Source organism: Macaca nemestrina, unplaced genomic scaffold (genome assembly GCF_043159975.1).
Source record: "Macaca nemestrina isolate mMacNem1 unplaced genomic scaffold, mMacNem.hap1 Scaffold_70, whole genome shotgun sequence".
Taxonomy (NCBI): domain Eukaryota; kingdom Metazoa; phylum Chordata; class Mammalia; order Primates; family Cercopithecidae; genus Macaca; species Macaca nemestrina.
Genome location: NW_027257861.1, coordinates 247,966 through 275,205, shown reverse-complemented (window position 1 = coordinate 275,205; position 27,240 = coordinate 247,966). Strand labels below are relative to the sequence as shown.

The 27,240-nt window shown below is 48.9% G+C and overlaps 1 protein-coding gene across 15 annotated transcripts in view; it reads left to right on the top strand.

Moving 5' to 3' along the window:
- The window catches only part of LOC139361615 (disco-interacting protein 2 homolog C-like), a 151,611-nt gene that overhangs the window by 28,898 nt on the left and 95,473 nt on the right, over positions 1–27,240 (top strand). For 2 of the 15 annotated variants that reach the window (XR_011619179.1, XR_011619176.1), the window contains exon 1: positions 14–611. The exons of 2 other annotated variants lie outside the window; for them this stretch is intronic. The gene's annotated coding sequence lies outside the window, so the exon portion shown is untranslated. Of the gene's footprint in view, positions 1–13; positions 1,868–2,181; positions 3,348–11,501; positions 11,620–15,242; positions 19,271–23,780; positions 24,826–25,403; positions 26,655–27,240 lie in introns of those variants that run through there. 11 more of the 15 variants (XR_011619172.1, XR_011619171.1, XR_011619174.1 and 8 more) reach the window with 11 other exon arrangements.

Genomic DNA, 27,240 nt, shown 5'->3' with positions numbered 1-27,240 from the left:
TGTCAAATGCACTTTCTATTTAGGATATTTTCAGCTTACGCTGGGTTTATTGGAACGGTTTCATCCCACGGTAAGTCAGGGAGCATATATGCTCATAAAAGTAGAGAGAATCTCATAGATACCATGAGATAAAATGTCTCTGATGTTATAGAGATACGATGAAAACAATCAAGTGGGACTTGGAAGCCTTGGAGGGACTCACATGGGCGGCTCCTGGAAGGCAAACGTGAGCGCCACTGGCTTCTGGATGTGACATCTGTGCCTTCTGCTTAGCCCAGTGGGTTATTGGCTGCTCCCGAGGGCAGAGAGGTCCAGCGTTCCTGTGTTTAGGTGTTTGAGCTGCCTTAAGAGGCTAGGTCAATTCTCACTGGTGTCTTCAGGGCTTTAGGTCTTCTGAACAAGCAGGAGGAAGGACGACTTTGTAGAGCTTTGGAAATCTCAACGGACTTCAGGGCCATCCCCCTTGGCAGGAGAGAGCTCCACTGGAGGTGAGCAGGGTGCCATGCGTGCCTGTGCTGGGCCCAGACGTGTACGGACGTTGTGAGGGCCACAGGACGCAGATCGGTCTTGGTTCACAACTGGTGTCAATGGCCACGCAGCATTTCTGCCAGGTACATGACTGCGGGGACTTGGGTTTTGGGGTGTGCGTCCTGGTTGCCTAGTTGCTTGGAATACCCCCATTCAGACCCCAGCCTGAGTCACCGTGACAGGCCTCCCGCTTCACACGCCACACGGAAGCCGTGGCGTCGGTCACTGACGCCCACCAGCTGTCAGATGTGCGTATGTATCTTCCCTGGTCTCGTGATGTGTCTTGTTTTGAGGTTATAGTAAACGTTCTTTAAGAGGGGTTTTGGATTTTTTATGTTGCTTGCAAGGAGGCAGCAGGGAGTGCTTGAGCAGTGAGATCCCCTTCCCAACCAATGCAATTTCAGATCACAGCAGATAATTAGGGCAGCGGAGCTGTGGGATCACCTACCCAACCAATGAGAATTCAGAGCACAGCAGGTAATTACGGCAGCGGGGTGGGTGGCAGAACCCTGAACTGTGGCTGTTTCTGGTGTCTTGCCCCGGACAGAGTGTGCTGGGGCCTCCGTGGTCCTCTGTGGGGTGGGTGGAGCATATGAGCTGGGTGCTGCTGGGCTGTGACTGGCTCCCCAGTCCGGGGTTTATGCAAGACTCGTTCTTAAGACAACTTGGAACCCAGAAAGCAACATGAGGAGAACGGGTTTGTGCGTTTCTGGATCCTTGGTGCTTCCCAGTCTCAGACGCTGTGCAGGCTCTGAGGGGTCTCGCCGGGAAAACTTGAACAGTTGGCCCCCGGGGTGGAGTGGGGCTGCAGCGGGTCTTGCAGAAACTGGAAGTGGGGGTGAGTGTGGCAAGCAGGACCTTTCAAATGGGCCCAGCAGGCTGCATCTGTGGAAATGGTGCCACCTAAAGCAGGGCGGTGGCCAGCAGGGCCTGAAAGGCTACAGCGGGCTCTGTTTCTGCTGTCTTGAGAGAGTCTCTGCATGGTTTTCCTTGGTCTTTGTCTATTTGGAGGACGCTTCCCCCTTTCTTGGGCTTACCAAGCCTTCTGAGCTGCCTTGTTGAGTATGACAAAGCCCTGAGAAGGCATTTTTATCGCATAATTATGTTATCCTGGTGGCTGGATAAATGACCTGCAAATGTGGGTGACTCAGTAGCTCTGAGGGTGCTCAATATCCAAGACAGGTGGGAAGAAAATGTTCAGGCAGGTGTCAGAGAATCTGTTCTCTGCTTCACACTGGGGCCCTGGTTTGCTGACAGTCTTCGCACTCGATCCAAAATGGGGATAATGAAGTCTCACGGATTCGGCTTCAGCTGAGAGCTGCCTCCAGCACAGTCTTGTGTGTGTAAGAGTTTATAGGTTTGGTGCAAAGGGCGGGCGTCAGTTGATCTTATTTGTGGTGGTGCTTATGGTGGCTTTTCCGTAAGGAATTTAGAGTTTATTAGGTTTGGCAAGGGAATCCTGAGTGATAAAGTGGAAGAATGCTTCAGGAAATTCTGGAACCTGCAGTGAGTTTGGAATCTGTATGAAATTGAGATTTAGATTCTCACGATTTCCTAATGCTACCCCGAAACCCAGTAGTTGAGACAGTCATAGAGCTTCAGTTGTGCTGCCCCGGTTCCCCATTTTAAAAGGAACACGTTGCTTTCATCTAGAATGTTCTGAGCTCTGAGTGCTGCCAGCGGAGTTTCCAGCTCTCTGCATCAGAGGGGAAGCCAGGACTGCGCTCACGGTGTCGCGGCAGCTGGGAGCTGAACCTGGACCTCAGGCACGTGTGATGCTGACCATTTTCTGTAAACTCCAAGGGTGCAGTGGTCTCCTTGGCACTGTACAGTCTTCTGAAGCTCTTGATGTGTCTGTACTTTATAGATTTTTCAGAAGTAGGAGGCCTTTTCCCACACCCTTGGGCTGAGTTTTGTCAGAGGCTGGTGTGTGGGAAGCACCACACCCACATTCTGACAGCGAAGACTCTGGTGCCCAAACGAGGTCAGAGTGGAAATTTGTTTTTCCTTCCCTCCATTCTGGTCCAGCTGCTCCCTGCTTGGCCAGAAGAAAATCATGCTTATCCAAGTCATAGGCAAACCCCCGAAGTCAAACATTTGTCTTTTTTCTTTAATATACCCATTTAGTTTTTATGGGATGATAGATGGAGAAGTGTTTTTTAGGGGAAAATTAATTTCTTTAATTACAGAGAACTTTTTGGACAAAAACTGTAATCAAGAAGCTATTGTGTAATAAGATCTAGTTAAATACTACAGTTGAAAGCTCTTTATATTTGATCTTAAACTTGGGCCTGGTATGCATGTCCGCACGCTCGTGCTCATGACGCCAGGCTCAGCTGTGACCTACAGGCACGGTACAGACTTTCTGGTTGCTTTTTTGAAAGTCTTACTGCTTGGCCTCTCGGACTCAAATGTTGAGTTAGGTTGATTCTGTTCAGAATGTTCATCCCTCCATCTAGGGTCCAGTCATCTTTCAGGAAGGAACCGTCTTCCTCATCTTTGTCCCCTACAGTATTGTATATTTAATAGTTAAATATTTATAGGTTACATGGGTGACTGATCTGTTCATTAGGAGGCAAACAATGCCAATTTTTACATCATTATAATGGACTTGTTAAATGACTGTTAGTATAATGAAGTTTCCATGGCAAAAGAGGCTTTGCAGATGTGACTGTAACGGACAGTGGGATGGGGGAGGACCCTGGGTTGTCCAGGTGGGGTCTAGCGTCCTCATATGTGCATTGATGGGAGGGAGTACGAGAGTCTGCCTCAGAGGAGGAGACCTGAGGATGAGATAGAGGCCAGAGGGCTGTGGGGCTGAGGGCGGGGGTGGAGTGGGGCCGGAGGGGCATGGGCCAAGGGTGGGGCAGGGGCTGGAGGGGTGCAGGGCTGAGGCCGGGGCAGTGGTCAGAGGGGTGTGGGGCTGTGAACCAAGCTGCATGGTGGCCTCTATGAATTGGGAGACTCCAGGCAGGAGCACAACCTACTGACCCCTTGACTTCAGCCCTGGGACTCCTGACTTCCAGGGCTGAGAGGAGGTTTGCGTTTGTGGTAATTTGTTGCAGCAGCAATAGGAAGTTAATGCAGTGTATCTGTTCTTCACCTCCAAACCTTTGAAAAGTAACCCTGTTGTATCGGCCTTTTGTGTGCCCTAAATTCTAATGAGATGGTTTGTAGGAAATAACGGACACAAACGGTGGCAGAACACAAAGTTGGACAGAAGCAGTGTCTTCTGTGGTTCTGTAGTTTGGGTCTGTGAAGTTAGATTTCGGTCAGAGAGTGTGTGGTCTTGTTCAGTGTCTACCTGGAGTACTTGTTCAGAGCTCCTGGGGGAGTGGTCTTTAACACTGTTAGGATTAAAACTTCAAGCACATCAGGGCCAGAGTTCCTGAGTCAGTGTTAGGCCACCTTTGAATAAGAGTTGGCATGTAGAATCTGCCCACTTTACTAGCATGAAGCAGCAAATTTTTTTTTTTTTTTTTTTTTTTTTTTGAGATCGAGTCTCGTTCTGTCACCCAGACTGGAGTACAGTGGCTCGACCTCGGCTCACTGCAACCTCCGCCGCCTGTACTCAAGTGATTCTCCTGCTTCAACCTCCAAATTGCATGATTTTTTTTTCTGTTTTATATACTTAGTATATGACAACTCTGCAAACTTTATCAATACAAATGACATGCCAGAACTTATGAGAATCCAGCATTTTCCCATGCAAATTAGTAGTGATGTGGAATTCCTGGGCTGGTTTGGTTTTCTAAGACGTAGGGGCGGATTCTTTGCCTAATTTCTGTGGAGCTAACAATTGTTAATCACCCAACACTCTTACCTCCCCCAACAGCTCAGGTGAGGGGGTTACCCCCGCTGTCATGATGAGAGGCAGGAGACTGAGGCTTAGGTGAGCAGGTGACACATTACTGTCCAGCCCCACCCACCCCGTAGTTTCCTGCCATGGCTCAGCTATGTTCCTATGAGAAAGGACAGACACCCTGGTGCTGGGTAGAATTCCTTGTGAACCCCTTTGCATCCTCCAGGGAGTTCTTGCTTTACGGTGGTGGCTCATGGGGAGGCCTCTGGCCCACTGAGAAAGTGACTCATGTTGTAACATTACTGTCTCTCTGTCCGGCTGCTGTCGATTGGGTGATTTGTAAAGAGACATTTATTGCTCACAGCTCTGGAGGCTGGAAAGTCCAAGGTCAAGGCAGTCCAAAGTCAAGGCACCTGCACATCTGGTGTTCCAGGGCCTGTGGCATACAGACGGCAGCATCTCACCGGGTCTTGAGTGGCAGCAGGCGTCTCATCGGGACTCATATGGTGGAGGAGCAGGAGGGCTCCTCCATCTTCCAACAAGGACACCAACCCCAGTCCTGAGAGCAGGACCTCCCAAAGGTCCCATCTCTTAATGTATCCCATCGGAGATGGTTTCAGCATGAGGTTTTGGGGACATTCAGGCCAAAGCCATTGCTCTGCCACGGTGTTAGGGCTGCATGGCATCATTACTGCAGCAGAGCCACAGCCTTCTCATGTGCATTTGCTGCAGGAGGAAGACGCAGGTGCCTGTGCATGTTGGGGTTCAGTGCAAGAAGTTGAGACCCTCTGGGAATCTTAGCAGGAAGAACTTAAGGCTTTGAGAACTGACACCTTAGGACTGTACTTTTCTTCAGACTGTAAAAACCTTGGTGTGTGATAATACTGAACATTTCCTGAGCCCTGTGATCCTGTAAAACAGTGGTGGTTAAGACATTCCCCCTCCCCACAACTAGGCCCCCACTTTTACTGCAAGAAGCCCCTTCCCATGTGGCTTAGGCTGACTGGCGGATGACCCTTTACCAAGGAGAAGGCCAGACACAGGCCTTCAAACCCCCCATCTCTGCCTTATAAGTGACTAGCTAAACTGTCTGTTCCCACTGATCAATCACCTCCCACCTTGAAATGGTTCTTCGTGGTGCAGTTGCGCCTAGGGGGGTGGACTTGTCTTTGACTGTTGCCTTCCACAGAGGACGGTTAGGGTGGGCAGGAAAGAATTCTCTGCTACACGTCTACATTCCAGGCTGTTTCCAGAAGTGGGAATTCTTGTGCCCTGGAGTCTGGGAATGGATTTCTAGTGTCCCAGCTTCAGGTGGAGTTGAAATTGAGTGAGACAACCCGCCACACCCATCTGGAGCCAGGAACTAGAGCCATTTTTAAAGTGGCAGTTTCTCCATAAGATGACCCCAAAAATGCGCTCAGCACATTTCTTTCTTTCTCATATGCATTTGGCCATCTAAAATGGGAATGGTGGTTTTTTGAAGTATGGATGTAGTTTTAAATTTTGAGTATTGTAAACCTTAATGTAGCTTCTTAAAATGTTTGCCTGATTATGTGGAGATTTACTAAACCTTTGGAGTGGTAATCATGAATTGATCTATATGACTTTGCTTTCTATGATGCAATGAAAGTACTCTAATGAAAACCTCTGCAGTTGGGTCAGCAGGCGATTGGCCAAAACAAATTCTGCTTTTTGGGTTTCTTTAACCAAACAAGGGAGGAGAGTGTAGGCCGAAGTGGCAAATTCATTTCAGAGCACGCCAGAGCCCTCAGTGATTGAGCAGCCTTCTCAGGTGAACGTGTAATGTGCCGTGAGTCTTGGCAAGCCTGGCTACTGATGTGTGCACGTGACATCACAGAGCCACACCTAGGAAGATGTGGTTTCTGTAACAAGCTTTGGAAAACCAAAGTTCCACTTAATTATCCAACTTTGTTATAGAAAAAGCTTAGATCAGATGGCCAAAGACCTGATTGTTTCATGGTTGAGACATGGTTATAAAATTGCCCTTACTTGGTGCCAATCGGTGTTGGTCCACAGTGATACTCCTCCAACCTCACTGAATAGCTTGGAGACTGATATGAGACTGTGAAAATCTCCTTAAGGTGAAAAGGGCTCTGGGGCACCCGGGAATATCCGCACACCTGTGGCCATTCCCCTATAAGGTGGAAAGGACGGCTGGGTCACGCGGGAGCATCCGCACACCCATGGCCGTCCTCTTTAAGGTGGAAAGGGCTGCTGGGGTGCCCCGCAATATCTGCTCACCCGCGGCCATTGTTCCTGTCCCCCTTTCTGCTCAATCACCTCTGTGTTCCCGCATTCAGGCTTTGGGACAGCTCGTCCCCTGGGCTGGTGAGGAAGGAGTGGGAGGTTGTTCTGAGGCTCTGTCACTGTCTGCCCTGTCATGAGCTGGGGAACGCAGTGGCAGTGACCCTGGAGGAGTCTGGTCAGTGAGGGCTCTGGCAGGAAATGCTGAGGCTTGAGGTGGCTCTGCCAGTTGTAACCAAATGTCTTCCCTCTTATTTCCATGATTCCTTCTAGTTCTGCACCTTGCACTGCAGAGTCTCTGTGTGTCTATAAATACACATGAGTTACGATACAGGTGTCTCTTTCCCCTCTGTCTGGGGCTGGGCCCAGGGAGTGAAGTGCAAGACCCCCTTACTGCTGGATGCCCACCAGCACGAGGCACTGCCTACCCTGCTGACGAATGCCTACAGCGAGTCCTGGAAGCCTTCTTCTGAGCACCTGGCCTGTTGACGGTGTATACGGGAGACAACTGAGCTCCCCTTGCCCCACCCTGAGCAGAGACTGGGGAGGCGGCGGTAGCACTGCCCCCATGGTGCATCCTTGGTGCAAGGAGGAAAGTGTGTTCATGCTTAAAACACAGCTCATCCTCTCAAAAGTAGGGTGACAACCACATTTACTTCTGGAATCTTAAAAAAGGGCCCGTCTCTTTGAGAGAAGAACGTGGTATGTATGTGTGTACCTCCATTGTTTTCTTTGAGACAGTTTCCCTCTGTCACCCAGGCTGGAGTGCGGTGGTGCGATCTCACTGCAAGCTCCGCCTCCCGGGTTCATGCAATTCTCCAACCTCCGCCTCCCGAGTAGCTGGGACTACAGGCACCCGCCACCACCCCTGGCTAATTGTTTGTATTTTTAGTAGAGACGCGGTTTCACCGTGTTAGCCAGGATGGTCTCGGTTTCCTGACCTCGTGATCTGCCCACCTCGGCCTCCCAAAGTGCTGGGATTATAGGTGTGAGCCACCGCGCCGGGCCGTATGTGTGTACCTATTTACAAGTCTTGCCCGACCTTTGCATTGAAAAATTATTGAAAAACTTAAGGATGTAACTGACACGAACTTTATAGGTTTCTCCAAGGAAAAATTTGGAAAAGTTAAGTGAACCCATAGTGTGTTTTACTTCTATGAGTCCCATACTTGGATTTTTAAATGTGGGCAAAACATCTGTATGTTCTTCAGCCTGATTTCCGTGGAATCGTGAATGAAACGTGCTGAAGTTGCCATGCGGATTTTGTTATGTGGTGGTGACAAGTGGGGCTGGTCATTAAACAACTGGAGGGATCCCTGTCCTTTCTGTGCTCCTGTTGGACACTAGGCACGTGCTTGGGTGTTTTCTGTGTGTGTGGACAAGATGAGGACAGAATTTCCAGATTCACACGGTGGTATCTTCTCCCTTTTCTGTTAAAACGTGTCTTCTGCTGCTTCTACATAGACCAAGTGTTTCTTTCTCTTGCCTGTCTATATAAACACTGTTTAACAAAAACTGTATTGTAGACATGTGAAGCTGAATTCCACATGATACAGCAGATAGAGATGACTGAGTATACTGTTTTGTGGAAGGAAGGTTTAAAATGATTTTTACCTTTTTCCCTGAAATAGGGAATAATTTTAACTTTTTCCCTGAGATAGGGAATAATGAAATGGGAAAATAATTAAATTTTCCCATTTAATTGTTAGATTATATTTAATTATTAGATTATTCATGTATTGCAAGGGAAAAAGGAACTAGATCACCCCATGTACCCAAATGAAAATTTAAAGGGTATGGGCGAGTTCATTTGAACTCCTTTAATTTGTTTTAGTTTGTTTGCTTTTGAGAGTCTCACTCTGTTTCTCAGGCTGGGTGCACTAGTGCAATGACAGATCACTGCAACCCCAACCTTCTAGGCTGCAGGTTCAGGAGTGGTCAGAGGAGGCCAGAGGAGGCCCTTGTGATGCGAAGCTAAACGTTTAATGATGGCGCTGCTGAGTGCATGAGCCGCGTCAGCCCAAGAGTCTGGGTAGGAGGGAACGGCGGGGTGGAGAGAAGACTGGACAGATAGGTGCTTTCCTCGGCCCCTGGGAGCACGGTCAGGTCCATGCTCAGACGTCCTGGTTTCTCCCACATTGCCATAAATAGCAAGGGAAGGACTCGGGGCACCCAGGGACCTCAGGGGTATAAGCTGTGTCCTCGCGTGGCCCCAGCTGTGGCCAGTGATATTGTTCTCTTTAACCTCAGGCTTATTTTCTATAAAAACACAAAGGGACAGAAGTAGTTCAAGGGCCTCTAAAGACTTCCGTAATTGTTAATAGGCCTACTTTTATGCTTTCTTATGTATTAAGAGCAAATCATGAAACAAACTCATTTCTGTTTGAAGAAATCTTTACGGTTCTCATTTTTGTGGCAAGCAACATTGATTCTTTGCTTAGTGAGCGTTAGTGCCCTCCTGCCCAGTGCGGTTGCCTGGCGTGTCCTCGCACACACCTCTGTCCATTGGTCTCCGTTCACCTTTCCGCCTAGAATTGTAGGAGGGGCGCTGGGATCTTAGGGCTAGAAAGAAACTCTGAAGACCACTTTTAGGGGCGGCTTTTAGTCAGGGCTCTCCAGAGAGACAGCCAGCCGGGTGTGCGTATGTCTCCAGGGGGAGGCTTGCTGCAGGGGCTACAGAGTCCAAGAAGCCCCAGGACCCACAGCCTTCAAGCTAGAGTCCTGGGAGGGTGTGGCTTGAAGACTTGAGAAGCGGAGGGTGCAGATCCCACCCGGGTCTGAGGAGCTGAGACCCAGTAGCACGGGCTGCAGAAGACAGATGTCACTGGCCTATCAGCCAGACAGGTGGAGTGAACCCAGTTTTCCCCACCTTGCTGTTTTACTCGGGCCCTGGGTGGACAGGGTGGTGTCCCCCACACCGGCGAGGATGGGTCTCCACTCAATCCAGAGGCAAACATGCATCTCACTCAGAAATAATACAGAACCAGCCATCTGGGCACCCCGGGCACGCTCAGGTTGATGCACAAAACCAACGCCACGCGTGGCCCTGACGTCTGCGTGTTCGCATCACTCCACGCACATTGCTCGGTCATCGTCTCGGTGAGTTTGTAAGCTCGTTGTGTGGTTCTGGGGCTCTTTGTCCCGGGTGGTGGTGGTGGTGATGACAGGCTCCCCATTGCCCCAGCTCAGGTATGGAAGGTGATGGCACCAACGGCTCCTTGTTTCTCAGACACTGGAGCGGGTGCTCTGTGCAGCCAGTTCCACCTGCAGCAGCATCTGTTTCCTATGCCGATTCCATTCGGAGTGTGCGCCTCCCTTCTGTTGAGGGTGTAGACTTCTTTCAGGGAAGAACTGTGTCCTGTTCGCCTATATCTCCTGTGGTGTATCTCATGGCTGAATAAGTAGCTATAGTATACCTTGGTGGCTGAATGATAGATTCATTGGAAGGAAAACTTGATACTTTTTTTTTTTTTTCTTTTTGGGATGGAGTTTTACACTCAACGCCCAGGCTGAAGTGCAATGGCACGATCTTGGCTCATTGTAAACTCTCCCTCCCGGTTTCGTGATTCTCCTCCCTCAGCCTCCCAAGTAACTGGGGTTACAGGCGTCTGCCACCATGCCTGGCTAATTTTCGTATTTTCGTTAGAGACGGGGTTTCACCATGTTGGACAGGCTGGTCTTAAACTCTAGACATCAGGGGATGCACCCACCTCGGCTACCCAAAGTTCTGGGATTACGGCCATGAGCCACCACACCCAAGAACTTAATACTATTTTTTTTTTTTAAATCATAATGGGCTTGTTAAATGCTTACGTTAATGTTTATTTTTAAAAATGTTATCTGTGACCTTTCAGCTTTTCATAGCACTTCTCGTGTGAATATTTTAAAAAGGCCCTTTACTCGTGGGGGAGAAGCAGTTATCCCTTTCAGCAGAGGGAGATGGAGGAACAGGCCCTCGTGGGTCTGAGCACAGGCAGTCACCCCAACCTTGGTGATGGCTTAGGTCTGTTCTCCGTTCACCGTAGCGCATCCACTCTCATTGTCAGCTTAAAAATAAGCTTTTTCCTCTTTCTAATCAGAACAGTTAGTTTGTTAACCATCACGTTAAGGTATCGAGAATGATGGCTTTCAGGCCTCAGATATGACAGAAGTAGTAAATGCAGCTGACCCTGAACAACATGGGTTTTGAGCTTCGAAGGATCACTTATGTTAATTATTTTCCAACCAACCCTTACTGAAAAAACCTGGCTTTGTGGAGGGCTGACGTTTCCTACATGCGGTTCCATAGGGTGGCCGCGGAGTCCTGTGGATACGTAGATTTGGGTAAACTTGGAGGGTGTTCTGGAATCCATGTCCCTGTGTATACAGAGGGACAACTGCAGCTTTTTAAAAGTTTGTGTCCTGCCTTGTCCTAAAAAGGCTCCAAGGTAGATGCAAAATTATTTCATCCTTTTGGTTTTCTTGGTGGGATATTGATGTTTATTCTTCAGTGTCTAAAATCCTGAGTGAACAGAGTTGGTGCTTCAGGAACAAAGCCATTCTGGAAACATATATTGAGATATCCACCTTTTCTTCATGGTTTCACAAAAGGCCATGATCATATTTTATTCGGTTGAACTGTAGGAAACTGCCAATATTTGCTGTTTTTGGCCTACCAAATGGCAAGTTCGTACGATATTAAAAACAAAGGCTCCCTGGATGGGGAAAATAGGAATCGGTGAGAACCTGAAGTTGTCTGTCATGGCCTCTGAGTCACAGGTAAATAAACCTGTGTGAGGGGAAGTTGGCTGTACAGTATTTTCCTTCTGTTTTGAGACTGTCAGACAAAGGTAAGTTCCATTGCGTTGGGTCCCTTTTCCTCACCTTTGCTGCAGAGGGGACTTGCCATTATACCTCTTGTTTCCAGTGCCCAGGAGGCTGATGCCACATAGAAGACCTGCAGGTCAGTGGATGTGAAACAGGCAACGGACACGCTGTGCATCTTGGGACGCATCTGAGAAGTACGTGCTTGCAGCAGGTCTGAGGTGAGGTCGTGTTCCATCTCCTCTCCCTTCTCTGGCTTTGCAGGCCTTTGAAGTTGGTCCTGGAAAGTGAAATTAGTTAATGCTGATTAGCTCCAGGTCAAAGCCGGGGGGCCGAAGAGACCCACCCTTCACTCAGGGTGTGAAGCATTGGGCCTTACCATCAGGAGGTAGCAGGGACTCGAGAAATCCCCACATGCCCTCCAGTTCCCTTATGTTGAAATTTTTTGTACTCAGCCATGCTGGGTTATTTTGGGAGGTAAATGGGGGATTCACATGGGGGTGTGCAGTATTCTCAGGTGTCAGGTGTGAGAGTTGAATTTGTAGAAGCTGTGCGCATAGGAAAGGACCTGACAGGGAGTGCTGTTTACACGGAGCCAATTTAACGCGAGATCTGTGCTCTGCCTGGGTCCGTGTCTGACCGGTGTCTCCCAGTCTGCAACAGGACGTTCATGTGCCTCGGTGCCATCGTCCCACTCTGTGTAGACGTCTGAGGAACTGTGCGCGGATGCTCTGTGAGAGAGTTGTGATTATGAACTGAGAAACAGTGAACAAACCCTGAATTGGTTAGCACTGGTTCCACGGCCACTTCTGCCGTGGTTGGAGTCATTCATAATAAAATGTGCTGGACTCCTATGCAGAGCTCTGAATTTCAGAGGCCCTTTAACTCGGCAGCTAACCAGCCGCTTCCTTCAGAAGACATTTGAGTCCCCTTTACCTGCCAGGGTGACCCTGGGAGTTTGAAGATGAGTGAGACAAGCCCTCCCTGTCTTGTGGATTTTCCTGTCCAGAGGGGAGACAGATGTGGATGGTGAAGGGGGCCCTATCAGAGGTCAGCGCACGTCAGTTTGATTTCTTCAGCACTTGCTGTGTTCAGGCGGTGCCCTGGGCCATGTGCAGAGCATCTGGGGACACTGCCCATGGCATCCCAGGCACAGCTAGCATCTGCGCCATCTTCATACTTGGCCTGAGTTTTGGGAAGTACCGAGGACGGCTTCTGACTTGGCTGGAGAGAGTTGGAAGTGAGGGTAGCCCTCCACAAGGAGATGATCGCCAGCTGATTCCTCAAGAAAGAGAGGTGGTCCCCACATGGGCAGAGCAGGGCAGCATGCACAGACCTGGGTGTGGGGTCTGGGGCATGTGCATCTGAGTGGGGTCTGCTGGGAGACAGCAGGGGTGAGGTGTGAAGGCAGTTGGAATTTACAGGATAAATGATCACTAAGGCGATGCTGGCAAAACATAAAATCGGGACTCTCTGGGGTAAACGTGGACTTAGGGTGACCCTGGGCATAGGTATTTTCAGGCTCTGAAGGCAGAGATTTAGGAAATTGGGGCAGAGCTGAGCCCCAGATGAGGATGAAGACCACCCTTGGGATGTTGAATGAGACAGGGGTGGAAACCCAGTGAATGTTGTTGGGTCAGTCCAGCAGGAAGGCAGCAGAGGATACCAGTGTCCTCAAAGGCCCCATGGGGCCTGCCTCTCAAAGTACAGGGATTACAGGCATGAGGCACCGCTCCCTGCCGATACTTTTAAAATTTCTAAGCTACTCTCTCTCATACCCACTCCCGTATTTTTTTTTTTTTTAGACTAGGTTTATGGCTATATTTTTTCCAAGGGAACCAAACAGTTACCTGTTTGAAGTACAAATAACACTGTGTTTAAAAACCGAAAATGCCAATTTGCATAGAAGTTTCGAAATACCCAGTTGTTTTGAGCCTTGCATTGCAGTGTCACTACCTGCTCTTAAATTTCTACACTATGTATGGATAGTGAGGCAGGGACGGCTCGTACATCTTCAGGTTTTGATTCTACTAACTTGGGCTATATTTTCATTCATTTTGGCACATCTGTGGGTGTGGCAAGCAAGGCCAGGGTATTTGTTTTGAAGCTTGTCCAATAACAGTTGGGAAGATTTTCACATTTTTAGAATTTTCATAGTAATAGTTATAATTTACAAAGAATTTAAAATTGTGTAGTCATTATTTTGCTTTTTTCTAGATATGCCCTGAAACAGGGTTGCTAACTATCATTCTACATCACAGGATTCAGAACAGTACCATTTTGGAGCAGATGCCTGTAATCGAGGAATTCCACCTAGTCAGTTCACTTTAAAAGGTTTTCTTTATCCTAGTTGGCACCTGTGGCTATAGTTTGTTTTCACTGCTGAGGAATATTCCATGATGGAAACCCTAATTCACCTGTTTTTCATATCGGTGGACATTTGGATTATTTTGGGAGGGTGTGTATGTCTATTCAGCCTTCGTTTTTTCAGGATTTTTTGTAGAAGATAATGTAACAGTGTAACATCCTCTGCTACGGAGCCAACACGAACCCTGATGACAGCCACACAGACTCATGCACAGACTCTCAGGCCTTGTTACCAACGCACAGAACCATTTTCTTAAGTTGAAACCCAGTAGCAGAACCTGAAGCCATGTGAACGGGTCCTCCGATCTTACACTTGGAATTCACTTTTTATTACTATGTCTGCTGATTAGGAAGCATATCAATTATACAGAAATCTGAGAATATAAAATTATACGTTTATGACAGAAAAAAACTTATTTAATATTCCAGAACACATGGCTATGTTTTTCCCTCATGGCCCACCACTGTTTTCTTTGCTTGAAATGGGAAATGACACTTGAAGGCGGTTTTCTAGCAACTGTTAGACTGGCATAGTTCTTTGGAGACAGAGGATGTAAAGCACATGGAGAATTTCTGTTTGTGGAATGTGATTTCCCGGTCACCTCATTCAGGCTGCCGCCACCTTCCCCTCTGGCCACCTGCATCATGGGACGTCTGAGGAGGTCCCTGTTTCATCCTCTGGAAATTCTGAAAAGGAAGGAGAGGAGGGTGTGCAGGGTGTGGTGCATTTGTGTTGGTCCTTCCAGCTTTTATTTGGAGTCTCGGCTGCCTTGATGGTTCCTGCCTTTATGTCCCTAGCTCGTGGCTTTGTCCTTGTGTCTAACTCACAGGCAGAGGGATGGAAAGGGAAGTTGTATTCAGCCAACAGCTTGATGTTATTCTCAAGGCTCAAATCGACTGGGTATTTGGAGACTTCTGTGCAAATGGGCATTTTTGGTTTTTAAACATGGTGTCTTATTTGTACTTCAAATGGGTAACTGATTCTCTTGGAAAAAATGTAGCCATAAAACTGGTTCTTTGAAAAAAAAAAAAAAAAAAAGGGAGTGGGTGTGAGAGAGTGGCTTAGAAATTACACCAGTAATGGTTGGGCCTGGTGGCTTACGCCTGTAATTCCCGCACTTTGAGAGGAGGAGGCAGGTGGATCCCCTGACGTTAGGAGCTTGAGACCAGCCTGGTCAACATGGTGAAACCCCGTCTGTACTGAAAATATGAAAATTAGCCAGGCATGGTGACAGGTACCTGTAATCCCAGCTACTTGGGAGGCTGAGGCAGGAGAATCACTTGTACCCGGGAGGCAGAGGTTGCAGTGAGCCGAGATCACGCCACTGCACTCCACCCTGGGCGACAGAGCAGAAACTCCATCTCAAAATAGGAAGGAAAAAAATACCCCGGTAATGGAAACCTGATTGCGTCATCTGTGATGGAGATGGCAGATTATTTCATTTTTAGTGACAGGATGAATTGGATATGTTTGCAGTATTGATCTTGACAAGGGAAATGGTGAGAACCAAATGTGCCTCCCAGCTTGGGCCTCGCCGTTGGCAGAAGACCCTGGCGGGCAACAGACTGAAGACTCGGAGACCGAGGGGAGAATTCTCACGCCTTGATGCTGGTGCAGTGTGTGCTTCTGGACTCCTGCTGGAGGGAGCGGCCCCTTTGCCTTGCAGGCTTTGGTGCTGTGGAGACCTTAGGACCTGCCCCTCCTGGCACACCTGTGGGTGTGGCGAGCAGTGCCAGGGCTGAGGCACAGGTGCTGAGCCGGGAACGTGGGACGGGAGAGGCTGCACACGCCGGCAGGTGTCTACTGCAGCAGCCCGGGGTTTCCGCAAGGGGGCGGGGCGTTGGTTTTCCTCCTTGAATTTGGGTGAGGAGGGTGTCCTGGGGTGCTGTGTCTGCACTTGTGTTGCTGTGAGGTCAAGCTGTGGCCCCGAGTCCCTGTCCCTCTGCCAAAGTGAGGGTTTGCCCATTTTCAGGTCAGATTTCCCTTGGGTCCGGGTCTCTAGGAGTGGGGCACATTCGAAGGGGGCGTGAGCACGGTGGACGTGCGTGGGCCTCTTCCTCTCCCCTCAGCTCCTGGGTCGTGTGTGAAGAGCTGTCCAGCGGAATCACTCTCCTGCCTGGTGTTTCATTCACCAGAAATCGTTCTCACTGTGGACTGTTGAGTCAAATGTAATCCAGGAATGGAACGTGCTGTTGCTGGATGCCACACACAGCATCAGGAGCTTAGTTGGGGATTATATGATCTGACCCCACACCTTAAAAGTAAAGACTATAGTTGTCAGGCGTCTGAGCCCAAGCCAAGCCATCGCATCCCCTGTGACTTGCAGGTATATACGGCCAGATGGCCTGAAGTAACTGAAGAATCACAAAAGTGCAAATGCCCTGCCTGGACTTAACTGATAACATTCTACCAGAAATAAGTGAAAATGGCCGCTCCTTGCCTTAAGCGATGATTTGTGTGTGTGTGTGTGTGTGAAATTCCTTTTCCTGGGTCATCTTGGCTCAAAAAGCTACCCCACTGAGCACCTTGTGACCCCCACTCCTGCCCGCCAGAGGACAAGCCCCCTTTGACTGTAATTTTCCTTTACCTATCCAAATCCTATAAAACGGCCCCACACTTGCCTCCCTTTGCTGACTCTTTTCAGACTCAGCCCTTCTGCACCCAGGTGAAATAAACAGCCATGTTGCACTCACAAAGCCTGTTTGGTGGTCTCTTCACACGGGCGTGCATGACAATAGTTAAGGGGATACTGAAGTCTTTGGCAGCTCCAACAACTTTTTCAGTTTGTGTCAGGACATTTTAGGCAGAAGGAAAAGCTTGCTTAGAGAATCTTACAGAAATGTTTAACTCGTGGAATAAATGTGTAACTTTCCATGGAGGCCCTCTGGAAAGAGATGCACTTTGAGTGCACCCTGGCCTGCTCGCTCCAAGAATCGGCCGTGTCACCCCGCTTTCCTTGGGTCTGCAGGTGTGCGTGGTCCATTGCCCTGCACTGTGGCCATGGAAGGGAAGATGATCTGGAATGTTGGCGACAGTTATCGGTGTGTGTTGATGTGTGCTGCTTTCTACAGGGGAGAACATTTCTGTTTAATATACATCTCATCAGGATGATGACTGCAAGATATTTGAGTCTCATTCAATAGTGTCTCTGGGTTCCTTCTGTTTTTAATCTTTCTAGCACTAGGCAAGTGAAGACATGGAAAGTAAAAACTCATCGAACTTGTAGAGACATGGTGTTGTGTAGGAGTACACTGTAGCCTCTGGCTCTGTTTTTAAACATTGTAGTAAACCTCTTACCTGGAATGGTCAGGTTGTAAATTATCTTGTTTAATCGAAATGTGTATGAGTCAAAGCTGGTGCCTGCATTGTTGATGAAATACCAGATTTTAAGGGAATATTTCAATGTGCCGTAAGATACCAACAAAGTTCCTCACTGAGGTTCGGCGCGGGTTCGGAGGAGCTGGGCCTTAGGTCACCGGAGTCGTCTCTGGGAGCAGATGTTCAGTGTGGGCATTAGTCACTTAGCCTTTCCAGAGCCGAGGAACAGCTCTCTGTGATGGTTTTCGGAACCTGTATTTAGAGTCAGTTTGTCCCACTTGACTCGAAGTTGCCGCGCAGTTTCAGACCTTTGCCTCCACCGTGCGCTCGTTTTCTTGTCCCCTGATAACTGCCTCGGTTGCCCCGGCCTGACATTTGAGCCTCGTCGCTCATGGACACAGGCTCCGTGGTGGGGCCAAGGCCGCGACTCCGGCTTGCACAGTTCCGTGCCTCTCACCATGGTTTATCACATCACTCCCAGGATCTCCCGTTTACAGGAAGAGTGTCCCTTTCCTGCAGGCCCTGTGTGGTGTGGAAACCACCCCTACCTACCTTTCTCCCGTTTGAACTGTACCGTGAAGCTATTTCTGTCCTAGCCAACAGTCAGAATTTAAGAAACAGTAATTTAAGTAACTTACCACATCCTTCTCAGCAGTTCTTTATGAATTTCATTCTGTTGTGAAATTATTGCAGTTTTCACAGCTATGCTGGTCTCAGGTTGTGGCCCTTGAAATGAATTGCCTTCCCCATTGTGTGTTAAGGTTGTGCCTGGGAGCTGTTGAGGCCTCACCTCTGCTTAGGGCAGTGGCTTTGCTCTCCTGACAAGAGAAATAATCTTTTTTAGAGCATTTCTAATGTGGTTTTTGCTTCCAGAAGGAATTACTTTTTTCATAGAGACAGCCACTAACGTCATAAATTATGCTCAGGACGGACACACGGGTCAGCTGACAGAATGAAGTCCAGACCAGATCCAAAGAGGCAAAAGCAGTTCAGTGGAATTTGAGTCTTTTCAACAAATGGTGCTGGAATTATGGGACAGCCGTATGCAAAAGAGTGAAAACAGGGAGAAATTTCTGTATGAAAATTAAGGTGGACCATAGCCCTGAATGTAAAATACCAAACTGCACAACCTGTAGAAGAAACGGAAATTGTCGAGACCTAGGGTGAGAGCTCTTAGCCATACCATGATGCATAATCAAGGAAGAAAACAAGTAGGTAAGACTCATCAAAATTAAACTTCTAATATAAAAGACACCCCTAGGGAATTGAAGAGACACATTTTCGATAGATGGGGAGATGATGTCTATGAACCATGCAGCCGGCAAAGGACTCTCGTATCCAGAATGCACAGGACTCCCACGGCTCATGACAGAGAACAAACTACCTGACTTTAAAGCGGAAGAGACCTGAACAGATGCTTCACTGAGAAGGACGGGAGGATGGCCCGAAAGCATCTGAAACGACCTTCAGCGTGACTGGTTGCACCGAGATGTGCACCGAAGCCGCAGTGAATTTGTTCACACCCCTGCTGGAGCACCTGACTAAGGTCTTCCGATAGCCCCAGGTGCTGGTGAGGACAGGCAGTAGGGACTCCTGTGCGATGCTGGGGTTCAGCATGGTGCAGACAGCTTGGCGGTTTCTTATAAAACTGAACTCACACAAACGTGGGGCCAGGTGACCCCAATCCTGTGTATTTACCCTAGAGAAACAGAAGCTGATGTTTAAGAAAAACTGTGCCCAGATGTTAATAGCGCTGTCTATAGTTGCCCAAAACAGGTTACAATGTGCCACAGCCATACGTGTAATAATAAACACCCAGCAGCCCCGAGGCCTGGCTGTTGATCACAGAACACCCTGGGTGCACCTCCAAGCACGATGCCCAGGAAATCATGATTTTGTGAGTGTTTTGCCACAACACTCGCAAAAGACAGACCCGGGGGATGGGAGAACACAGAGAGGGTGGTTGCTGGGAATGGGAGGGTATGCTTATGAGGCCCCGTGAGTGGGTTTGGGGCTGTTGGACTGTTCTGCTTGTGTGATGATGATTGTGGGAATATGTGTGCCGAAATTCACAGAACTGAACACTGTCCACTTTACAGTAATTTTTAAAACGTGGCAATATGTTCATTTTCAGGACTGTTTTTAATTGAAGATGGAGTTTGCCGATTCATTAGAGCAAGCCTGTCTCAAGAGTTGGTAGACGATTCGTTAGAGCCCTGTCTCAGGGACCTTGGGTTGGGTTGGGTTGGGTTGGGTTGGGTTGGGTTGGGATGGGATGGGTTGGGTTGGGTTGGGTTGGGTTGGGTTGGGTTGGGTTGGAAAAGCCTTCCCTGTTTCGGACAGTAGCATGGGGCATGGAAAGGATATTGGCAAGGAAACACATAGAATCCTTTGAGGAAACGTGTGTTTCTAACTTGCTATAAGATAGAATTGGAAGTTGTAACGGTTTTGTTTCCTAGAGTCTTGGTAGAATAGGGAAGACAGTGTAATAAAAGCTAATTTTGAAATGAAGAATTTGAAAGATTTCAACAGCAATAGCTCTAGGAAGTCACCCTGGAAATGTTTTTAAAGATGTTCAGTAGCGATAGCTCTAGGAAGAGTCACCCTGGAGTTGCTTCTTGAGCATTGGTTTCCTGGCTGTATCTTCCGACTTTCATTTTTGAGTTTTGCTGTGAGTTGGGGATGTGTGGGAATAGCCATCCCCAGGTGTTGGGTAGGAGTGGCCCTGCAGGGGGGTGCATGTGCCCCGAGGCCTGAGGCACTGTTTCCACCTAGCTTGGAACATGGGGACTCTTGTCAGTGGCTGGAGTAAGAGTACCAGCCTGGCAGGCTGGGGGAACCCTGGGGTGGTCTGGGCACTGTCCTCCCTGCCTGCAGGATGGCAGCTGGAGGAGCTTGAAGGCTGCCTGCCTCGTGGCTGTCAGCGCAGCAGCTCCTCCTGGCCCTGGAGCAAGCTTTGGGTCCATGAGTCTCTGCGCCAGGACTTGCCTCCTGGGACCTCCGCCACTGTCCTGAGGGCCCTGGTGCCACTTTCCCAATGGGACCCAAGCCTCAGGCAGCTGCGACCCCAGATTTGGTTGCTTTCCCTGCCGTCTCATTCCAGCACGAGTGCTCACCTCACTCAATGTAGAGCCTCAGGTTCCTTCAAGATCCCCAGAGACGGAATCTCCCAATTTTACAAGATAGTTGGCGACAAGATTTGAGTGGCACTGATTTAACTCGGCTTCCAGAGTTGAAGTTCCCAAGACACAGTCCTGCTCCTTCCCTGGCGTCATCCTGTGTGGCTGGTGTGGATGTGGGTTTTCCGGAGGGTGGGGTAAGGTAGGTCAGCAGCAGGGGGATGGCTCATTATTGATCGCTCAATGCCTTGAGGATAACTGGGATTAATGACCTTTAAAGGGCTGTAGGTTTGGGGTGTGTGTGTGTGTGTGTATATATATATATGTGTGTGTGTGTGTGTATATGTGTGTATATATATGTGTGTGTGTGTATATATATATATATATTTAAACGAGGTGGACACGGTTACACTGCATTTTTCTGACATGAAACGTGGAGAGCAGAGGGTTTAGGAAACTCCTGAAGCCACACTGTCAGTGGGACCCGGGCAGTCTGGCCTTAGACCCTGCACTGTTTGCCCCTCGCCACGCTGTCAGCAGACCCGGGTGGTCTGGCCTTAGAACTCATGCTGGTTGCCCCTCCCTGCCACGTTATGGGGTTTTTCCTGTCTCTGGGCAGCATTTGATAGCTTGTGAAACAAGACCAAGACTTACTATGAGTGGATATGCCATTATCTGAGATCCAGAACGTTTCCTGGACCTGGCGTTGCCGATGTCACGTAAGGGGAGGTAAAAACGTTTTCACTGTGGTCATTGGGGCTCCTGAAATGGTGTTTTTCCCAGTGAAAATTTGCTCATAAAAATCTGTTAACTCAATACTTTGTGAACAGGAAGAAGTGTGTTGGGCTCTAGTTAAATGTCACAGAGCCACAGAAGTAAATGAGGGCACCTTCCGAGCACAGCCTCCCTGAGGAGGCCAAGGATGTTTGCCTGGAGGTTTTGCCGTGAAGCAGGACTCGGGCAGGGCTGGTCTGCCTGGAGAGGCCTCTGCCAGATGTAGGTTAGTTGAAGTAGTTGAGGGGTGGTGGCGTGAAGTCGGTGGTCCGCGAGGAAGCCCCTAGCAAGGCCGGTTTCCGTGGGATGGAAGACTGCCGTTCAGTGGCTGTAATCCTGGCTTCACGGGTCTGACATACAATCCTGTACTTGGATTCTTGGATCCCAGCCAGGTCAGATGGCCCTGAAAGGACATTCGGACTGTGACGGCTGCACCCATTCTCAGCATCTGTAGGGTCTCCTTTGTATGTGTGTGTTTCTATTGTCTTTCAGCACAATTTCTCTCTCCCAGTGAAGTCGCGAGAAATAGAAGGAAACATGGAATGAAGATGTGATTGAGGAAAGTGTGGTGTGGTCTTTGACCTTATTTTGCTTTTGTTGGTGCTCAAGAACTGCACCTGACCTCAGAGCTGAGCGTTTCTGCCAGGAGGTCCTGCCTTTTATCCTACCTCGAGGCCTGATGAGACACTCCAAGAAGTTTCATTAACAAGTTGCCTTTTCCTTTTACAGCAGTTGGATATATTTGAAGCAAAACAAAGGAATAACCCCCCAATATGGTGATGGAATGCATTTAAGTATAGATAACATTCAGTCTTGAAGGGCCTGGGATTTTAATCATCTTTGGGTCGTGTAACAAGTGGTGTTGGTGATTAAAATCTCCTGACAGCTTTGTTCTGCCACGTTCCTCAGTTTTGAATGATGATCTTCCTGGTTGTACCTTGGAGGGGCATTTGTGTCAGTAGAGAGCAGAGTGGTGGTTCCCAGAGGCTGGGAAAGGACAGAGGTGAGGCCCCTGAAGGTCGCTGGTCTTCCTGGTTTAGGGGCTCAGCCACCTTCCTGTGTCCGTGTAAATTATATCCAGGATAATTTTCAGTCGCCCCACTTTAGTTGAGCATTGGAGCTTCAGGATGTGTGTGCCCACATCACCTGGGCTGTGATCCTGGAGTTGGGTGAGACATTCCCGGGTTTATAGAATTACTCTGAGATGATTGAAAACAGAAGCACTTGAGGCATTCGTAATGCTATTTCTTGAACATAACTTAGGTTCAGTTCTTCAGAAACATTTATCTGAGGAAGCATCTATAATTTTTGTTTTGTGCCACTCAGTGCTAGAAAGAATTGTGTAACACTCAAGTGAGTGGCATTATTCCTCTCCCTCCACCATGCAAGCAAGATTAAAGGTACCTCTGGCTCCCCTCAATCTTCTCACCTGCTGGGCGCCTGGTATGGCAGTATGCTTTCTTCTGTCTTCTTTTTGGGGAGAATCAGTCGTGTTTGTGTGTGCTGCTCAGCTCAGCCTGGTGCGGTTGTGTGGGTGAGGAGCTTGGTTGCTAGGTGACCCTCCCAGGCCTGCCTCCCACCTCCCTAGGCCTTGTTCTAAACTGACAGATAACCAGTGTGTTTTGGGAGAGGACAGCAGCAGGGCAGGAGAGAGTTTGTTCAGAGTTTCTCCTCGCACTGACGTTTGAGCCTTCATCCAGCCTGGGCCCTTCTACAGAGCTGCCTTTGTGTGTTGCAAACCACTCCCTCCCAGTAACCGTGCTTTCAGAGGTTTGGAAATGTGACTGAACTCATCTTCAATTTAAAGCATACTATTAAATTTTAGTGTTGAAACTGATGTATTTTATGGCCTTTATTTGATTTCTCTTGATTTTTTTCCCCCATATGAGACATGGCATCTTAAGGGAGACAGCCTGGTGTTGGCCCTGTTTCCTAAGGATGGAAGTGAATTCTGAAAGCCCTTTATGTAGGCAGTGAAATAATCAGGGAATCGTTATTATAGCTATGCCTGTCCATGTAAAGCGAGCATGACTCATAAGCAGAAAAAAGTGCAGCCCGGGGGCAAGGTGAGCCCTAATGCTGCCTGTGCCTCGCCTCCCTGCCATGAGGAGCGGAAGTACAAGCGCAGGTAGCTGAGTTAGCCTCCAAGCCCAGCCTGCGCCCCCCTCACATCCCTCTGCATCTGCAGGGGCACAGGCCGTGTTGCCTCTCCTCGCTCAGTGCCACGGCTGATGCGTCAAGAATAGGGGGTACTGTCCCCCCCTTGCTCGGTGCCAGGGATGATCTGTCAGGATCCCTCGTGCTCATCTGGTCGTCATGTCTTCATCACCAGCCTCCTGCTGGTAACGGGCTTGTTATTACCTTGATATGGGTAATAACATACCCATACCAACGTATGTAATCACATACCCATACCAACGTATGTAGTAACATACCCATACCAACGTATGTAATAACATACCCATACCAAGGTGTTGTGGGGCGGTGCTCAGTCCTCCGAGGGAGGGAATTGGCCCTTAGCCGATTCATATTGAACAGGACCGGGAAATGGGTTCTTGTTCCATGTCCTGGATGCCAGGAAGTCCTTGTCCTGGACCCTGTAATGCCCGGGGTCTTCCTGAGAAATGCTGGTGCCACTGGAACACAGCCCGGTCTCCTCCAGTTTCTCTGCTTTGTAACTGCACTTGTGTTTAGCAGGTCTTCAGGACTTAGACGCTGCTTGGTGTGAGCCAGGTTTTGTGTGGAAAGAGGACAGGTCCGAGCCGGCAACCAACCAGCCCAGAACCATCTTTTATGCTTCCAGATTCTGTGGCCAAAACTTACCCGTGGATATTGAGGGTGATGCATTTCTGCTCCAAGACGTGTGTGGACTCAGCTGGAGGGATAGAAAGGACGTGGAGCCTCTTTACTCCTGGCCTGGGCTTGGACCTGCTGTGTAGCCTCTCAGTGGCACCAGGGCCCCCTTGTGTCACAGCGGCCTTGGGTTGCTGGCACTGCCCCAGGATGTCCCAGGCTTCATGATGTCCAGGCTCCCCTGGCATAGCGGCCTCAGGTGGGTGGCACTGCTCTGACGGACATCCCAGGCTTCATGATGGTAGGGCCTCCTTGTGCCATGGCGGCCTCGGGATGGTGGCACTGCCCCAAGGTGTCCCAGGCTCCAAGGCCAGTGTTCCGTCCAGCGAAGGGAAGTTGTACTGTAAGGTCTAGTCTCGGAAGATGCCTGGGGTCCTATCCTTCGGAGTGGTCCTACACTCACCACAAATCAAGCCAGGGGAGGCCCTGCCAGAATTTGCAGGTGTGTTTCAGGTCATCCAATAAGGCCTCTTTTATTTTGGGTTAGTCAGGTATATAATTCTTTTTCTCTTTGGTTTTTTTGAGACAGGCAAAAATAATAAAAAAAAAAAACCTTTTTGTTGCCCAGGCAGTGGTGTGAGCACGGCTTACTACAGCCTCAACCTCCCAGGCTCAAGCAATCCCTCCTGCCTCAGTCTCCTGAGTAGCCAGGACCCACAGGCACATGTTCCACGTGTCCCAATGCCTGACTTATTTTTGTATTTTTTGTAGAGATGGAGTTTTGCAATGTTGCCAAGCCTGGATTCGAACTCCTGGCCTTATGCGGTCCAGCTGCCTCAGCCTCCCAATGTACTGAGATCACAGGCATGAGCCACCGTGCCTGGCCAAGTGTGTTTCTAATTTCAAAGTTAAGAGTACCCAGAGTCAGTTAATGACGTCTCTACTAGAACATGCTGCTTATAGTACATTAGGAAAAATCCAGAACTTGGAAAAGGGGCTGGACAGACACAGCCCTTCGAGGTTGTCTGATGAACCCCTGGGGTCTTTAACCATCTGCAGGGATGTACCATGTTAGACTCACTCTTGTCGATGGGCTGAAGCCCAGGTTTCATGAGGTTATGTGTCGGCTTGTAGTCCTTTCTCTGGCAGAGATGCGAGTGACTTCTCACTGAGAGGCTCATCTCAGGGACTTCATGGCCTGAGGGACGGCAGCCTATTTGAGCTGATCGAGCAATCTCGCGCTACCCTTATTTTCTGAAACGCCTATGAGGGACTTCTCATCCGGTCTTTGAAGCGGCTTCATGCCTGCGCTCCTTGGTAATGATTGAATGCTTTTTTTGACACCTTGTCCCCTTTCTTTGGGGTGTTCCAGTCTCAGTTCTCATGTGTTCTGCTTCTACGGGAAGTTCTGAAGCTGCTGAGTGTAGAAAGCACTGAGGAGGCTGTGCTCCCACCCCTGTGAGTCTTCCAGACATCATACTCTCCCTTTGGCGAGGCGGCGTCCATGGCACACCGAGGAGGCTGTGCTCCTGTCCCCCGTGAGCTTTCCAGGAGTCCTCATCTCCCCTCCAAGGGGACGGGAGGAAGCTTTCAAACCCTTCTTAAACTTGTTTTCATGTCTTTGTTTTAACAGATTTCTTTGCATCGTCTCCCTTATCCAGAAGTGAGGGTGAACGCTGAGTTATTCACGGGAGTCAAGAAACCACACGCAGCCCAAAGAGACGTTTTTTTCCCTGAAATGATTTGTGTGTGTTCACCTTAAAATGCAACTCAGTAAAACAGGTGTGTTTTGAGGAATGACTTTAAATTACCCAGGTAAAAATGTGACAGTCAAATGTCATCGTCTCTGCGGGTGTCCACAACCCCCTTCTGTGATTGCATGTGAGTTTGTGACTTGTGGTTATTTTTGAAGAAAGAAAATCTGTTACTGAGGACTTCAGAGGGTGTGCTGGGATTGTGTAGGGTGGACATCGGGGGCTTCAGTGTGTGGCTTCCTTGAAGAACTTCAAATTAAGGCTGAGAGTCCCTACTCCAAAATGCTCTGAAACCTGAAACATTCCGAGGTTCCCCATGACACTTGAAGGAAATGCTTTTCGGAGCACTTTGGATTTGAAGCGGGGGATGCTCAACTGGAAATTGAAATATTGCAAGACCCTTCTGGCCCCAGGAGCTTGGATAAGGACATGGAGGGGGCCTATGCCCGGTGTCCCTGGAGTGTGAGGCAGACTGGGCTCGCTGGACTGGTTTTTGTAGGAGCCACAGAAGGGAAAGAGGGTCAAAGTGGCCACGCCTGGCTCCTGAGAAGTCTGGACCAGAAGGAGGTGTGCACAGAGGGCAGCAGTTGAGTCCCCAGCGTCCGGGGCTCCTGTCCCTGGTGGAGTTGAGAGCCTCCTCTAGTTGTGGCCTCTCCCCTGTCAGCAGCCACTGAGGCCTGAAGGGAGAGGGCGCTGAGGAGAGGAGGGAAGGATAGGCCTACTTCTGGAGAGGGCCAGCATCGGCCTGTGCTAGCCTCCTGTGTTACTCCTGCATCCAGGGTGCACGGCCATGCCTCGTGGTGTAGTGCTTCCCGGGATGCACAGTACTCTTGTCTGCAGTAACGGCTTTGTCTCCGACCCTTGGAGGCAAGTTACCTTTTTCCCCCAGTGAAAAGAGGAAAAAAATCTTACAGAAATGCATTTGTTCTAATGTCTATTTTCCGATAAGACATGGTCGCTTAGGCTAAATCTTTGGGAGGTCAAGGCAGGAGGATCACCTGAGGCCAAGGGGTTGAAGACCAGCCTGGACAACATAGCAACACCCCATCTGTATAACAGAAAAATTAGCTGAGTGTGGTGGTGCGTGCCTGTGGTCCCTGCTACTCTGGAGGCTGAGGTTGGGAAGATCACTTAAGGCTACAGTGAGCTGCAATTGCTCCACTGTACTCGAATCTTGGCGACAGAGCCAAGACCCAGTCTCAGAAAGAAAAGTTAAAAAAAAAAATCCAGAAATGTCATTTTCTTTTTAAACCATCCCAAAAGAAAAATCGGTTTTTTCTAAGAATGTAAAAGGAAAGTGATACAATTGTTTTTCTTTTTCAAATATTTACAGTAGTCCATCCATGTCATCTCTCATCTCTCATCTCATTACAGAGCAGCAGGTTTCTTTGAGGTTAGTGGTGTTTCTCTGTATCGCACCTTGGAGAACAGCCAGCATGAAACCTCTTACCAGGATCATGCACATTGTTTGTAGTCCCAATTAAAATCCTCTCCAGAGACGCCTGTGCTGCTTATTATAGCAGAACTTTGGTTTCGCTGAAATGTGCATTCAGCTAATGGTTTTAAGTTCATATCTGAGATGATGCTGTATAATTCCTGAAGCATATGGGATCAGTAATGATTGAAGATAATTCTGGCTGATGTCAGTTAGAGGATATTTTTCACTTCAAGTTAAAACTTCCTTCGTGATAGTCATTTTGGGATTCATTTAACTAT